The sequence below is a fragment of the Physeter macrocephalus genome, chromosome 8 (assembly GCF_002837175.3).
Source record: "Physeter macrocephalus isolate SW-GA chromosome 8, ASM283717v5, whole genome shotgun sequence".
NCBI lineage: Eukaryota > Metazoa > Chordata > Mammalia > Artiodactyla > Physeteridae > Physeter > Physeter macrocephalus.
Genome location: NC_041221.1, coordinates 29,963,941 through 29,980,093, shown reverse-complemented (window position 1 = coordinate 29,980,093; position 16,153 = coordinate 29,963,941). Strand labels below are relative to the sequence as shown.

The window sequence follows — 16,153 nt, the reverse complement described above, 5'->3', positions numbered from 1 at the left end:
TCTGTATATCTTCTTTGGAGAAATGTCTATTTAGGTCTTCTGCCCATTTTTGGATTGGGTTGTTTGTTTTTTTGTTATTGAGTTGCACGAACTGCTTGTAAGTTTTGGAGATTAATCGTTTGTCAGTTGCTTCATTTGTAACTATTTTCTCCCATTCTGAGGGTTGTCTTTTGGTCTTGTTTATGGTTTCCTTTGCTTTGCAAAAGCTTTTAAGTTTCATTAGGTCCCATTTGTTTATTTTTGTTTTTATTTCCATTTCTCTAGGAGGTGGGTCAAAAAGGATCTTGCTGTGATTTATGTCATAGAGTGTTCTGCCTATGTTTTCCTCGAAGAGTTTGATAGTGTCTGCCATTGATCTATATTTCTGTTTTTGTGCCAGTACCATACTGTGTTGATTACTGTAGCTTTGTAGTATAGTCCGAGGTCAGGGAGCCTGATTCCTCCAGCTCCATCAAATACAATCTTTAAGGAAGAATATAAACTTATAGCCTTTTAACAACTTTTTATTTATTTATTTATTTATTTATTTTATGGCTGCATTGGGTCTTCCTTGCTGCTCACGGGCTTTCTCTAGTTGTGGTGAGTGGCGGCTACTCTTCGTTGTGGTGCGTGGGCTTCTCACTGCAGTGGCTTCTCTTGTTGTGGAGCATGGGCTGTAGCTGCACGGGCTTCAGTAGCTGTGGCACAGGGCCTTCAGTAGTTGTGGCTCACAGGCTCTAGAGCACAGGCTCAGTAGTTGTGGCGTGTGGGTTTAGTTGCTCCGCATCATGTGGGATCTTCCCGGCCTAGGGCTCGAACCCGTGTCCCTTGCATTAGCAGGTGGATTCTTAACCTCTGCGCCACCAGAGAAGCCCTTAAAAGTATAGTCTTAAAAAGAAAAAAAAAGTTCTTGTTCAGCTCTTGAGCTCCTGGCATCATAGATACGTGACCATGCCTAAGTGAGCTAATTCATCTGCATCGTTTTTGAGCAAATTCATATTCATCCTTTAAGAGCTGGTTCATGTGTGTCATTTATGATCTGGTCCATGTGAGTCATATATGGGCTGATCCATGTGTGTCATTTATGAGCTGATCCATGTGCATTGTTTAGGAAATGGTAAGCACTCAACAAACATTAGTTATTATCTAGTTATTATCGTCCTTCTGGTTCCTTAGGAGGTGGGTGTGAAATGGGTGGGGTGGGGGCCACTGGAGGAGACTGGAGGAGTCTGAATGCTGATGGGGATGAGGCTGGAGCACCACAGGCGGCTAGGATGCCCTCCTGGTCCTCCCAGCTGTGTAATTCAGGCAGCTCCAGCTTGATAGCAGTTTTTGAGTCATGGGGACAGAGGAGAATTTTTCTTAATTGAGCGGGAGCTAATGAGAGCTGTATTTCTTTGAATCTGCCCATTGGATGAGAACAAACATTAATTACCACTGGGCTGGAAAGGCCAGATACAATTTGCCGAAGAGAGGACATCTTCCCCCATCAGTTATAAAGCAGTGTGCAGAGGACCAGAGCACATTCAAACAGCGAAAATCCATCACCAGCTGTGGCATTAAATACAGAGCAAAGGCCCCATAAACGGGATCCATGTGTGAAGCAATTAAACGTGGGCTGCCCCGGCAGCCACCTCTGTTAGAGCTTTCAAGGCTCAGCAACTTGTAGGATGACTGAGGAATAATAATGCTCTGGTTTTCTTGGTGGCCACAAAGAAGCCTGCAGAGAGGGAGCTGGTGTGTCCTAATTGCAGCAAGATTTGGATGGCCCTGTCACCGGGGTCCCCAGGGAGGGTGGGGCTGGCTCTCCCCTGATGCCTCCTGCCAGCTCACTCTGCCACAGGGGACCCCATGGTCTGCTGGTGGCTGCAATTAGGCACATTCGACACACTTGGCGGGAAACCCGGGCTCCAAGGAAGCAATAGAGATCTGGCTGCCGCTGCTTCTTTTTAATAGTAAATGCATCCTACCATTTCACGTTTCACAGCTCCCATCCCACCAAAAGCTAGCTTCCCTACTCCAGTTTGGGAGCCCAGAGGGCGTTTCTAAGTCATGGGGGCTCAGTGAAGTTGGTGGTTATCCTAAGTATGTTTCTGAGATGCTGTAGTTGGCTGGGTTTCTGGTAATAGCTAAGTCCCTCCATGTTATGCCAGTAATTTGAGGCACTGAGGACACCACCTTAACCCAGGAAGGACAGGCCAGGATAAGGTCTAGGTGTGGAGGAAGGGTAAAGGAAGTGCTACGGGGTTTCTCTTTCTCCTCTTCACGACCATTTCCTTCAAGAGCTGGGAACTTGAATCCCATTGGCTCCAACAGGGTGTCTCCAGAGCAGACCCAGGACCTGCTGGACCCTGGGTGTGTCCAGGTGTGTCCAGGTGTGCCGCCTCTTCTGGCTCACCCTGTCGGCTCCACCCTCCTGGTCAAGGGGCCACTGCAGTCCCTGCGCCAAGGCCTTTCCAAGATCCTGCTCTGCTTCATGTCCCTGGGTTCCTGGGAAGATGAGGGCAGGTTGTCTCCTGTCACCTGGGTCCCCAAAGCATCGTTGCCTGTGGAGCCGAGGCCGTGTGGCTCAGTGGTTAAGAGTTTGACCATTAGAATCTTGACTGCACGTCTTACTGTGTCTCTTTGAGGTAGCTATTTACCCTCTCTGTGACTCGGTTTCCATATCTATAAAATCTGGACAGTAGCTGTACCTACCTCAGGGATTGCTGTCAAAATTAAATGACATCATGTATGTAAAGTGAATGGAATGGTGCCTTCTGTGTAAGAAGCCCCCCGGTCCCTGAACATAGCTACCTCATGCTTTGACCTAAGACCTCCTTCTTGGGGCTCAAATCTAGCCCTAAGAAGGCTGGATTTGGGTGGGTGGGCAGATGTGGGAGGGCACTGCCATGTTGTCCCCATCTCATCCTCACCTCTTGCTTTTGCACAAGCAACTTTCCCCTCCTCGTCCTGGTACAAAAGAAATTCAAAAGCTCCCAGGTACGTCAGCATAGCAGCCTGCCTGTGTGAACCAGTCTGCCCCTGTGAACAACATTGGTCATTTGGGGCGTCCTCTGCAGGCCCACGTACACACTCTGACAGTCCTTGGGACCTTCTCACCCGTCTTTTTGCCACTTGAAGCCCATGGGTCACATTTGAATTTCACTCCTAAGTGTGTTGCCATGATCACCAAGATGACTTGGGGTAAAGACGGGCATTTACAAATATTCTCACCCCTTAGTCTCTGCTGGACGCTGTCAGGCCAAACCAATATGTATCAGCTGTGCCTCCGAAAGGCAGTCCTCTCCTGGAGAACTGAACAGCCCTCAGTAGCAAGGATTTCTCCTGGGCGCTGGGTGGTGTTACCACCCTTCCAGTGGCGGGAACTCCTTCTGAGCTTCCCTCTGTCAGGAGGGAACTGGGGGAAGTTTTGTTCTGTCTGTGCTCCTGGCGGGGCCCGAGCTCCTGCATTTTGACCCCAGGCATTTTCTAGCCCTGCTGGGCTTTTTGGGGATGGTGAACATGAGTTATTTGCCACTTCCTGTGTATGTGTGGATGTCAGTTATGATTTACATTTTTATTAAGCAATCTCGATTCTTATTCCCTTTCTTTTCATCTTCAAATGACTATTTTAACCCCTCTTTCATCTTTTCCTTTTGACTTATAATTGCTTTTCCCCATCCTTTTAAAAAATAGTTTTATTGAGGTACAACTGATAAACAAAGAACTGCACATAATTACTGTAGACAATTTGATGAGTTTGAACATCTGCGAAAGATCACCACGATTGAGACAATAGTCATATCCAATATCTCCCAAAGTTTCCTTGGTTCCTCCAACCCCATCACCCAGTTCACCCAGCTTGTTTTATATGGCAAGAAAACGTAATCTTTTTTATCATGAGGGTCCCTCTCTTTCTACATTAAAATATTTATTGGCAATCGTTTGATAGTATTTGGACTTCCAGTGTTGTTCAAAAAATAAACGAAGGCACGTGACAAATTTTAAGAGTTTATTTGAACAAACACCTATTTGAATCAGGCAACATCAAACCGGAAGTGGATAGGAATGCTCCACTGACAGGAGCTGGGCAGAGACATTATACAGAAAAGGAAGAGATATGGGAACATATGTATATGTATAACTGATTCACTTTGTTGTAAAGGAGAAACTAACACACTATTGTAAAACAGTTATACTCCAATAAAGATGTTAAAAAAAAAAAGAAAAGGCGGAAACAAAGTGAGAAAATTATTGGTTGGCTGTAGCCTAGAGCCAGATGGCTGTCTGTGATTGGTTGTCTTTCGGTTTTGATTTCGAAACTTGAGGCACTTTCAGGCCTAGAATATGGTTTGCTTACCTAGGCTGCCATGGCATTGGTGCCACCTCTGTCTAATGGCCTCCTTGTTTAACTAATTTAAAGGTAGCAGTTGAATCAGATTGTTTATCAAATAAAATTGGACCATAATTTAACCATCTGTATTTATTTTAAAAATAAAAATACCTTTTGTTTAAAAAAATAGAAGTTTACTGAAGGACTAAAGTTACTGTTAACTAAGCACAATCTCTGCTTTAAGGAGGTGAGTCCCACAATTTGGAAACCAATGATTTGGTTTCTCTAGCTCGTACCCCCGCCGACTGTCTACCCACCCCTCTCTTTCACACACACACACACACACACACACACACAGACACACACACACACACACAGTAACTGATAGACTGATATTGATCAGTGATTGTTTTTTCCAGCTCAACTGAGGTTCTAGGATAGAGATAAAAATATGGTCTTTGGGGATCCCAATATTTGGACTGGCTTCTCTCACTAGCAACATGCCCCTGGGGGATCCATTTGGTCACTCTGAGCCCGAGTTTCCGCATCTTTAAAATACACAAATTTGACTTCTTATTCTATAAGATCACTTCCAGTCCTTTCACCAGAAGAGCTCCAATTTGCAGTGGCCGTTTATCCACAAGCAACAAAGGCAGGGACTTATTTGCATACAAATCGAATGCTAATTAGGAGATGCAATATAAAGGCCCTCACAATCTGGATGCGCTGTGAGGGCACCATCCTTCTGGAGGTGCCCAGACAGGGCCAGTTCAGGCAAGAGGAATGAACCCAAGCTGGAGCAGCAGGGTGCTGTCGGTTACCGGAGGCTCCAGGCGCACAAAATGGTCTCTGACTCTCCAGGACTTCGCCTGGCGGGGAGGCCTTATTGCTTCAGCCCTGGAACTTGGAACCGTCATCTACCAGAGCAGCGAGATTGAAAATAATGTCTGGGCCTGAAGGACAGCAGCTAGCAGTCCGCCACGTGATGACCTGATTGCTCGTAGAAAGGCGTCTTTGGCAGAGCAGAAGCCAGGAGACCAAGGTAGATGATTTGTGACCTCTAGCAGATCACCAGGGGCACTTCAGGAAAGTTCCTTCGACTCTCTGCAACTGAGTTTTAGTCTTCATTTCGAAAATAGTTATTATTTGACTTCTTCTTATCTCACTGTGCTGTTACAAGAATAAAATAGAATAACATGGCAACGGTGCTGTGGAAAATTAAAATATGTTCCATGTAAAGCATCAGTTTTCAGACAACCAGTATCAGCATGTATTATATGCACTATACTGTGAAAGGTAGTAACAGCCAACATTTGTAAAGCACTTACTATGTGGCAGCATTGTTGTGGGTGTTTAAAATAAATCAATGTACTTAAATCTTACAACCTCTGAGATAGGTACCACGAATATACCCATTTAAGAGATTAGAACATGCAGGTAAAGTGATTTGCTCAAGGTCACATCTAGTATGTGGCTGAGCTGAGGCTCCAACTCCCTCTAGAAACTGCCCTTTTAACAAGGTCATATGCCCCTCAATAAAAATCATGGTAATGAGCCTCTTTAGAAATAAATACAATCTTTCATGTGATACACATTTCACTTATTTGAGATAATATAGTCTTGATATATATTTCAATTAATATTATATAAATATGTCCCATGTCTTTAAAAACTATTCCTAGACATAACTGAAGGGTGCATATGATTATATTGAAAGGAATTACTATAATCTACTTTTTAAAAAATATTTATTTATTTATTTATTTTTGGCTGCATTGGGTCTTTGTTGCTGCGCGCGGGCTTTCTCTAGTTGCAGCGAGCGGGGGCTACTCTTCATTGCGGTGTGCAGGCTTCTCATTGCGGTGGCTTCTCTGGTTGCGGAGCACAGGCTCTAGGCGTGCGGGCTTCAGTAGTTGTGGCTCGCGGGCTCTAGAGCACAGGCTTAGTAGTTGTGGCACACGGGCTTAGTTGCTCCGAGGCATGTGGGATCTTCCCGGAGCAGGGCTAGAACCCGTGTCCCCTGCATTGGCAGGCGGATTCTCAACCACTGCACCACCAGGGAAGTCCCCTATAATCTACTTAACCTGTGGTTCAACATTTAGTTTTTTTCCATTACAAATAATCTTAAAATACACATCTTTGTCTATAATTTGTGTCATTTCTCAAAAGTGGAATTTTTGTGTTTAGAAAGCATATATGTGATTTTATTTAAAAATTATTTTATGCAAATTTTCAAGTATATCTGAAAGAAGGGAGAATAATCTAATGAATCCTGGTTTCCCATCAGCAGCTTCACCAGTCATCCACACCCAGAAAATCTTGTTTCATCTATCCCCTCCCCATCTCAGGTTATTTTGAAATAAGTCCCAGATGTTATTTCATATGTAGGTATTTCAGTATGAATCTCTAAAGGACAAAGATTCCCTTAAAAAATACCTGTACTATCATTGTCACATCTAAAACTTTAACAATAATTCTTTAATATTGTCAAACATCCTTTCAGTTCACATTTCCTTGATTGTTTTACATATTTGAATCAGTACCCAAGTTAGTTCCATACACCTGATTGGGTAATAAGCTTTTTAGATCTCTTTATAGCTGTCTACTCCTTCCCTCCCTCCCTCTCTCTCTCTCTCTCTGCTCTATTTTCTTCTGTTGGGGAAACTAGATCCTTTTCCCTATAGAGTCCACAGAACTTAATATGTTCTGTTCTCCCTCAGATCTCTTAAAGGCTGGTAATTAGCTCTAGAAACTTGATCAGACTCCTATCCTCCCAGGTGGAATCTTCTTCCCAGTCCACCTCTCAGGTTGGAAGGTTCACTTTGACTGAACAAACCTGAGTCAGGTACTCGTACAGACCAGTCAAGCATGGTGACCAAAATGATGGAATTATTCTGATTGGTTTACAGGGGAAGTGGGCACTCATCCAAACCACCTGGACTGCTAAAGGTGTGTGTGTGTGTGTGTGTGTGAATCCTCAAACAAAATTGGGGCTTTCAAATATAGATTATTGAACATGGTGTGATGGATGCTGTGATGGTTAATTTTATGTGTCAACTAGACTGGGCTGAGGGAAGCCCAGAGAGCTGGTCAAACGTTATTTCTGGGTGTGTCTGTTGAGGGTGTTTCTGGAAGAGATGAGCTTTTGAATCAGTAGACTGAGTGAAGAAGATCTGTCCTCACCAGTGTGGGCGGGCATCATCCAGTCTGCTAAGGGCTGGAAAAGAACAAAATAGCAGAAGACGAATTTCCTCACTTTTCTAGAGCTGGGACGTGCAGCCTCCTGGTTCTCAGCCTCCAGTCTCAGACTGAATTATTCCACCAGCTTTCCTGGTTCTCCAGTTGCAGCTGACAGATTGTGGGACTCCTCGACTTCTGTAAGTGCGTTAGCCAATTCCTGTAATAAATCTCCTCTAATATACATATCTAGATAGGTCCTATTGGTTTCGCTTCTTTCTCTGGAGAACCCTGACTAATGCAGATGCTAAAAGGCCGAAACCAGTAAGCGCTCACTATCGTTATTTTGGAGCCCAAACTGTAGATCTCGTGCCTGAGGGGTCAGCCCACCACGGAGGAAGGTACCTATTTCTGATGCAGAGAAGGTGTGGGTCACGTAATCTTTGCGCATTTCAGCTAGAACGGACTTAAAGAAATTTTTGTCCAAATCTGCCATTAGATAACAAAGGAAACTGGACTCCCACAGAGGCTAAGTGCCCTGCCCAAATCACACTCCTGGTCAACTGCGGGACTGGAACGTGGAACTCTGATTCCTTGGCCACGGTCCCTTCCTCTGAACCATTGCCATTCTTATCTTAAGATATATAACGCAGTCCTTCCAGGACTGAGACCAAGAATGAGGACAGTCTAGACCAGGAACTTAGAACGTTCCCCATGCCATTTTCCTACTAATAATTTAGTCTATTAAGTAACTCTATACCTGCCAGGAAATTGTAGATAACTGAAAAAAAAAAAAAGAAAACAGGTAAAGCATGTATGTTCATGTATGTATGTGAGTGCGATTTTAGCTGATTTATTCACTAATTTTTCCACATATATTCTAACAGCTCAAATATCATTTATCTCTACATCTTCTCCCTTTCACCTCTAAATAATTGTGTCTATTGACCATCTTCATTTCAGCCCCATTTTCCTGTAAGGGGACACGCATACCTTCCAAATTATTTCATTACCGAGGAATTCACCTTGATGCTTATGTAGCCACTGGCCGGTCACCACCTGATGGAAAAACAGGCAGCATTCGTTCTGTCTGGCTCTTTGATGCAATGAGCCACGTTAATGAACAAACCCACATACGTCTTTATCTCATGTCACCCTTCTCCTCTTCTGTCCTGTGTTTATTCTTCTTTGGTGTCTCCCAGAATTTCTCAGGGATGTGAGCACAAGGCAGACAGCTCTGAGCATCACTCGGGTGTCTCTGCGTGGGTAAGGGGAGGGAGGGGGGAAGGACACCGTGGGTTGGATTTTTCACACGAATGTTTATTCAGCTCATTCACCGGAGCACCTGATTGTATTGAGGAGCTCTGAGTGGGGAGGTGCTGATTTAAGGATTTCTTTCAAAGTTAAAACAAACCTTTGAATTGAGATAAGAAAATAAAAAGCAGTCCCTGACATGCGGGAGCTGGCCTGATGCTCACAGCTAGACCCTCCCTGTGTTCTGCTCATGTAAACAATCTCACACTGGACGCCCCAGTGTCCGACAAAGTCACTCTGAGACCAAGATGAAGTGAGACCAAGAGGCCACTGTGCACCCAGAAAACACCACACCTCCTCTCTCTCAGCTAAGATGAGTGAGTGCTGCTTCTTTCCCAGTTATAGTGTATCCTTGCTCCAGTCTGCCCTCCCTGAAGTAAGCCTTTGAATATACCCAGCCATAGAACGCTCCCACTTTCTGACAGCACCCAGTCCAGACCAAACCCCTGTTTCCTTAGGACTTTCTCCCTGCCCCTTACCCACCTCTCCCTTCTCAAAATTACCCAAGCAGAACCCAAAGTCTAGAAGAGCTTCCTTCTACTGCTTCCTTATGGATGTGCCCCATGGTTCCTCCTGGTGAGCGTCTTCCCTCCCTGCTACGAATAATAAACCCAAGTTCTTCAAGGGTGCTGTTTCTGAGGTCTTTGCTGGAGGGCACTGACAGAGGGTCCATTTGTAAAACATCTCACTAACTTTTATTAAATCATTGACTAACGACATTGAAAGAAAGACTTGAGAACATCCACTCTACTAGTTTTTGTTCTGTTTTGCTTTGTTTTATTATCAACCACAGAGCTCTTTATTCAGACACAGCCTTAGGTGGAGTCCTAGCATGTAAAACAGGTCAAAGGGGAAGGCTTTGGCCTCAACATGGCAGCTCCTGAGCCCCATTGTCTTGAGTACCCCCCACAGACGCCTTAAGGCACCTCCACGTATCTGATGGACCCCGGTAGAAAACCACTTGTCTAGTCTAAACCCCTCATATTATAAATTAGCAGCAAGGACCCAAATATTGCAAGTTCCTGAAAGTCCCACTCCTGGACAAGGATACGTCTTCGAGCAAGATTCTATTTCCGAGGCCAGAGCCAGAATTCCATGGTGGTTCTTTTTTGTTCACGGGAGGCCAGTGCTGGCTCACTTGTGCTAGTGACCTGTTCTGTGCTGTTCACGTGGACATCACAGTCTGACTCTTTTCCCATAGGCCCCCACTGAATCAGCACTGTGGCCCCTAGCAAATGTCCAACACTTCTGCTCTTTTCCTTTCCTTCTTACTTGACCAAGGACCGCCATGATTATAATATAGATTCCCTCTGATGCACACTTCCTGGGAAGAGCTCTATCCATTGGGAATGGGATTCCCAGTTAAAAGTGTTTGGTCCTTTTTGCTAAAGATCTACCTGAACTCTAAATACATGAATGCTTGAGGCAAGAGCACCAGTGAAGAAAGCAAGATGGGCTTGGGGCATTAGTGAACGGAAGACCAAGAATCATGGCCTCAGTGAATAGCTTGGACCACCTCAGTAGGCATGGAGTAGATGAAGTGTGAGTTTCCTTTACACAGCGTCCTCACTTATAAAGTAGAGGAAATAATGGCTCTTATTGGCTGATGTTCTTCTTGAGGATGCTGTAAAGATAGATGGGTATTGGAAAGTGATTTAAACTCACCGAAAGAAAAGGGGTGCAGACATCCAGAGGGATCATGCGGAGAAATAACCTCGGCGATGTTTGTTGCAATGCCCGTCACGTTCAGAAGTGAGGTCTGTTGTGGGTGGCTGGGATGTAACGTGAAGTGAGAATCTTTTCTGTAGGTCCCAGCTTAGACGGGGCGAGGGTCAGCCCTAATGAGGGGGGTGGGACTCAGGGAAAAAAAAAAAAAAAAGACCATAATGGCTTTGCTCTGTATTTATGATGAGGATTCAGATGGAGATTGATGATCTGGCCAAAGGTTTTCCACCTGAATTTCGGCTGGTTCCATTACCTCAGGTCGTATGTCTTTCTGGGTCAGGTATGGCGCAACGTGTGCTATTTTCATGCCATTCTGACCTTTTTGTTATTTACAGTGTGAAGTAAGTGACCCAGAAACACCAGGAGTAGGGATCTGTAAATGGATTTCCTCACCAGACCACTTAGAACATAACCCTCAACAAAATTTATTGTAAAAATATCATTAATGAATACGCTGTTGCCTTTAAGCTTAAGGAATCACAACTATCACTGAGTGTTTGCCAGTTGTCGGGAATAGTAACCAGGGCTGGAACTAGGTGAGAGGAATAAGGCGCTCACCTTGGGCACAGAATTTAAGGCGGCGTCAACAAATTCAGTAATCAAGGTAAATAACATTTAGATGCGATATTTAAAAAAATCAATTCAACAAACTCCATCCCTGTACATCTTCTCCCTTTCACCTCTAAATAATTGTGTCTATTGACCATCTTCATTTCAGCCCCATTTTCCTGTAAGGGGACACGCATACCTTCCAAATTATTTCATTACCGAGGAATTCACCTTGATGCTTATGTAGCCACTGGCCGGTCACCACCTGATGGAAAAACAGGCAGCATTCGTTCTGTCTGGCTCTTTGATGCAATGAGCCACGTTAATGAACAAACCCACATACGTCTTTATCTCATGTCACCCTTCTCCTCTTCTGTCCTGTGTTTATTCTTCTTTGGTGTCTCCCAGAATTTCTCAGGGATGTGAGCACAAGGCAGACAGCTCTGAGCATCACTCGGGTGTCTCTGCGTGGGTAAGGGGAGGGAGGGGGGAAGGACACCGTGGGTTGGATTTTTCACACGAATGTTTATTCAGCTCATTCACCGGAGCACCTGATTGTATTGAGGAGCTCTGAGTGGGGAGGTGCTGATTTAAGGATTTCTTTCAAAGTTAAAACAAACCTTTGAATTGAGATAAGAAAATAGAAATCAGTCCCTGACATGCGGGAGCTGGCCTGATGCTCACAGCTAGACCCTGTGTTCTGCTCATGTAAACAATCTCACACTGGACGCCCCAGTGTCCGACAGAGTCACTCTGAGACCAAGATGAAGTGAGACCAAGAGGCCACTGTGCACCCAGAAAACACCACACCTCCTCTCTCTCAGCTAAGATGAGTGAGTGCTGCTTCTTTCCCAGTTATAGTGTATCCTTGCTCCAGTCTGCCCTCCCTGAAGTAAGCCTTTGAATATACCCAGCCATAGAACGCTCCCACTTTCTGACAGCACCCAGTCCAGACCAAACCCCTGTTTCCTTAGGACTTTCTCCCTGCCCCTTACCCACCTCTCCCTTCTCAAAATTACCCAAGCAGAACCCAAAGTCTAGAAGAGCTTCCTTCTACTGCTTCCTTATGGATGTGCCCCATGGTTCCTCCTGGTGAGCGTCTTCCCTCCCTGCTACGAATAATAAACCCAAGTTCTTCAAGGGTGCTGTTTCTGAGGTCTTTGCTGGAGGGCACTGACAGAGGGTCCATTTGTAAAACATCTCACTAACTTTTATTAAATCATTGACTAACGACATTGAAAGAAAGACTTGAGAACATCCACTCTACTAGTTTTTGTTCTGTTTTGCTTTGTTTTATTATCAACCACAGAGCTCTTTATTCAGACACAGCCTTAGGTGGAGTCCTAGCATGTAAAACAGGTCAAAGGGGAAGGCTTTGGCCTCAACATGGCAGCTCCTGAGCCCCATTGTCTTGAGTACCCCCCACAGACGCCTTAAGGCACCTCCACGTATCTGATGGACCCCGGTAGAAAACCACTTGTCTAGTCTAAACCCCTCATATTATAAATTAGCAGCAAGGACCCAAATATTGCAAGTTCCTGAAAGTCCCACTCCTGGACAAGGATACGTCTTCGAGCAAGATTCTATTTCCGAGGCCAGAGCCAGAATTCCATGGTGGTTCTTTTTTGTTCACGGGAGGCCAGTGCTGGCTCACTTGTGCTAGTGACCTGTTCTGTGCTGTTCACGTGGACATCACAGTCTGACTCTTTTCCCATAGGCCCCCACTGAATCAGCACTGTGGCCCCTAGCAAATGTCCAACACTTCTGCTCTTTTCCTTTCCTTCTTACTTGACCAAGGACCGCCATGATTATAATATAGATTCCCTTTGATGCACACTTCCTGGGAAGAGCTCTATCCATTGGGAATGGGATTCCCAGTTAAAAGTGTTTGGTCCTTTTTGCTAAAGATCTACCTGAACTCTAAATACATGAATGCTTGAGGCAAGAGCACCAGTGAAGAAAGCAAGATGGGCTTGGGGCATTAGTGAACGGAAGACCAAGAATCATGGCCTCAGTGAATAGCTTGGACCACCTCAGTAGGCATGGAGTAGATGAAGTGTGAGTTTCCTTTACACAGCGTCCTCACTTATAAAGTAGAGGAAATAATGGCTCTTATTGGCTGATGTTCTTCTTGAGGATGCTGTAAAGATAGATGGGTATTGGAAAGTGATTTAAACTCACCGAAAGAAAAGGGGTGCAGACATCCAGAGGGATCATGCGGAGAAATAACCTCGGCGATGTTTGTTGCAATGCCCGTCACGTTCAGAAGTGAGGTCTGTTGTGGGTGGCTGGGATGTAACGTGAAGTGAGAATCTTTTCTGTAGGTCCCAGCTTAGACGGGGCGAGGGTCAGCCCTAATGAGGGGGGTGGGACTCAGGGAAAAAAAAAAAAAAAAAGACCATAATGGCTTTGCTCTGTATTTATGATGAGGATTCAGATGGAGATTGATGATCTGGCCAAAGGTTTTCCACCTGAATTTCGGCTGGTTCCATTACCTCAGGTCGTATGTCTTTCTGGGTCAGGTATGGCGCAACGTGTGCTATTTTCATGCCATTCTGACCTTTTTGTTATTTACAGTGTGAAGTAAGTGACCCAGAAACACCAGGAGTAGGGATCTGTAAATGGATTTCCTCACCAGACCACTTAGAACATAACCCTCAACAAAATTTATTGTAAAAATATCATTAATGAATACGCTGTTGCCTTTAAGCTTAAGGAATCACAACTATCACTGAGTGTTTGCCAGTTGTCGGGAATAGTAACCAGGGCTGGAACTAGGTGAGAGGAATAAGGCGCTCACCTTGGGCACAGAATTTAAGGCGGCGTCAACAAATTCAGTAATCAAGGTAAATAACATTTAGATGCGATATTTAAAAAAATCAATTCAACAAACTCCATCCCTGCTGTTATTGACAGTAAAACTTTAGCATCAGACTGAGGCCTATGAGCGCGCTCCATACATCAACGCCTCTCATTCTGTTCTGCTCCTGTGCATTAACTCATTGTCTTTGTCAGCTCAGGCTGCCGTAACAAAGTACCGCAGACGGGGCACCTTAAACAACAGACACTTATTTCTCACAGTTCTGGAAGTAGAAGTTCCAAGATCAAGGTGCCAGAGTGGTTCCGGGGAGGACTCTCTTCCTGGCTTGCAGATGGCTGCCTTCTGGCTATGTCCTCACCTGGGAGAGGGAGAGACAGAGGGAGACAGACAGAGGGAACTCTGGTCTCTCTTCCTCTTCTTATAAGGACACTAATCCCGTCATTGGTACCTCAGCTCTCTCGACCTCATCTAAAGCTAATCACCTCTAGATACCGTCACACTGGGGCTTGGGGCTTCAGCATATGAATGGGGAGGAGGGGAGACACAAACGTTTGGTTCACAACGCGCCTTACATTCTTACACCAGTCCGAAGAGGAATTTACAGTCATCCTTTTTGCCCTTTCTGTGTCTGTTTATCTCTTTCTCTTTTTCTTCCTTGTGTGAGAATTTGGGCACAGAGATGTTAATTCACTTGCCCAGGTTCACGGTTAACGAGTGATAGAGCCAGGACTTGAACCCAGATGCCCTGACATTGGAGCTGTCACTTTCATCCACTCTGGCTTTACTGCCTCTAATACAAAAGAATGATATTTTCCCAAGAGAACTCTTGCCTGAGCTGCAGATGGAACAGAATAATGATTTTAGGGACAGTAGAAATCTTACCACATTTGAATCTCCTGCAAGTAGACATAGGAAACCCCTGTAAAGTGCAAGTACCAACTGGGAGATGGGAGATGAGAGGGGACGTGTGGGGGTACTTCTTGACCCGGAATGAATTAGCAGCATCTTAGCTGGACAGCATTTAGGTGAAATGTCAGTCCCAGAAGCCATGGTATGCAGGGGAGGTAAGTTTTCATGAAGCACAAAGATTACAGAAGAGTTAGGACATAGACTATAGTCCCAAGAAGGCAGAGAGCTTCAGGGGTTCAGGCAACAAACTTGGGCAGCCCCTGATCCTCTAAAAGCGCCAGAAACGTGAGGGCTGAGGGGAAGGGAGAGAGAAAGACTAGGAGGGGTGTGAAGGAGGGCTAGTGGGGTTCAGAAGAGCCCCCTCTCCTCTCTGTGGAAGGAGCACCACCGTGGAAGTTTGTAGAATCGCCAGACACCGTCGTGTCTTGCCCGGTAGGCTCTGGCGTCGATGAGTCGAGTGTGATAGTTCTACCTTCTGTGCAGCCTGAGTTCGCCTGCGTCCTGTCTGTGAATAGCCCGTTTCCTCTCCCTGCTGGCTCAGAACATGCCACCCGTTGTTTAAGCGAGGTTCCAGCAGACCCACACTGTCCGGAGTGCCTTGTCCCAGGTCACACCATGATCCACGGCCAGAATTTGGACTCAAGCCCATATTCTGACTTCTAAGCCCCTGCTTATCTCCTTATCCTCATCCATAAGTTCATCCTAGTTCACAAGAACTAGGGTGAAATTCATTTTTGTAACGGCGACTTCACTCTCTTTCCTTCAGTTCAGCTACCCTCAGTGGAAACTTGTCCACCACGCACCAGAAGCTGAGCTGTGGGTCTAGGCACTGGCACCCACTTGTTTCTCCTCTTTTCACGTTGGCTTTGCTACGGACTGAATGTTTGTATCCCTCCAAAATTCATGTTGAAATCCTAAGCCCCGAAGTGATGGTGTTAGGAGATGCAGACTTTGAGAGGTGATTTGGTCGTGAGGGTCGAGCCCTCACAAATGGGACTAGTGTCCTTATAATAAGACACCTGAGAAAGATTGCTTTCTCCCGCTCTGCTCTCCACCATGTGAGGACATAGCAAGAAGACTGCCACCTGCAAAACTGGAAGAGGCCTCTCATCAGAACCTGACCATGCTGCCCTCTGACCTGGGACTTCCCAGCCTCCAGAACTGTGAGAAATAAATTTCTGTTGCTTAAGCCATCAGTCGATGGTATTTTTGTTTTAGCAGGCCCAGCTAAGCAGAGCTTTACAGAGTTTGTTTCTATCTCTTGAATACACTTAAGAATATAAAGTCTTCCCAGGTTTCTCCTGGTGCTGGGAAAGATACAAAATGCCTTTGATGTCCTTAAGCAGTGACCCCAAATGGTGATG

At 45.3% G+C, this 16,153-nt stretch overlaps 1 protein-coding gene across 3 annotated transcripts in view; it reads left to right on the top strand.

The window, feature by feature from the left end:
- Positions 1–16,153, top strand: part of LOC102990228 (cytoplasmic 60S subunit biogenesis factor ZNF622) — a 90,694-nt gene that overhangs the window by 35,359 nt on the left and 39,182 nt on the right. The gene's annotated exons all lie outside the window — the stretch shown is intronic.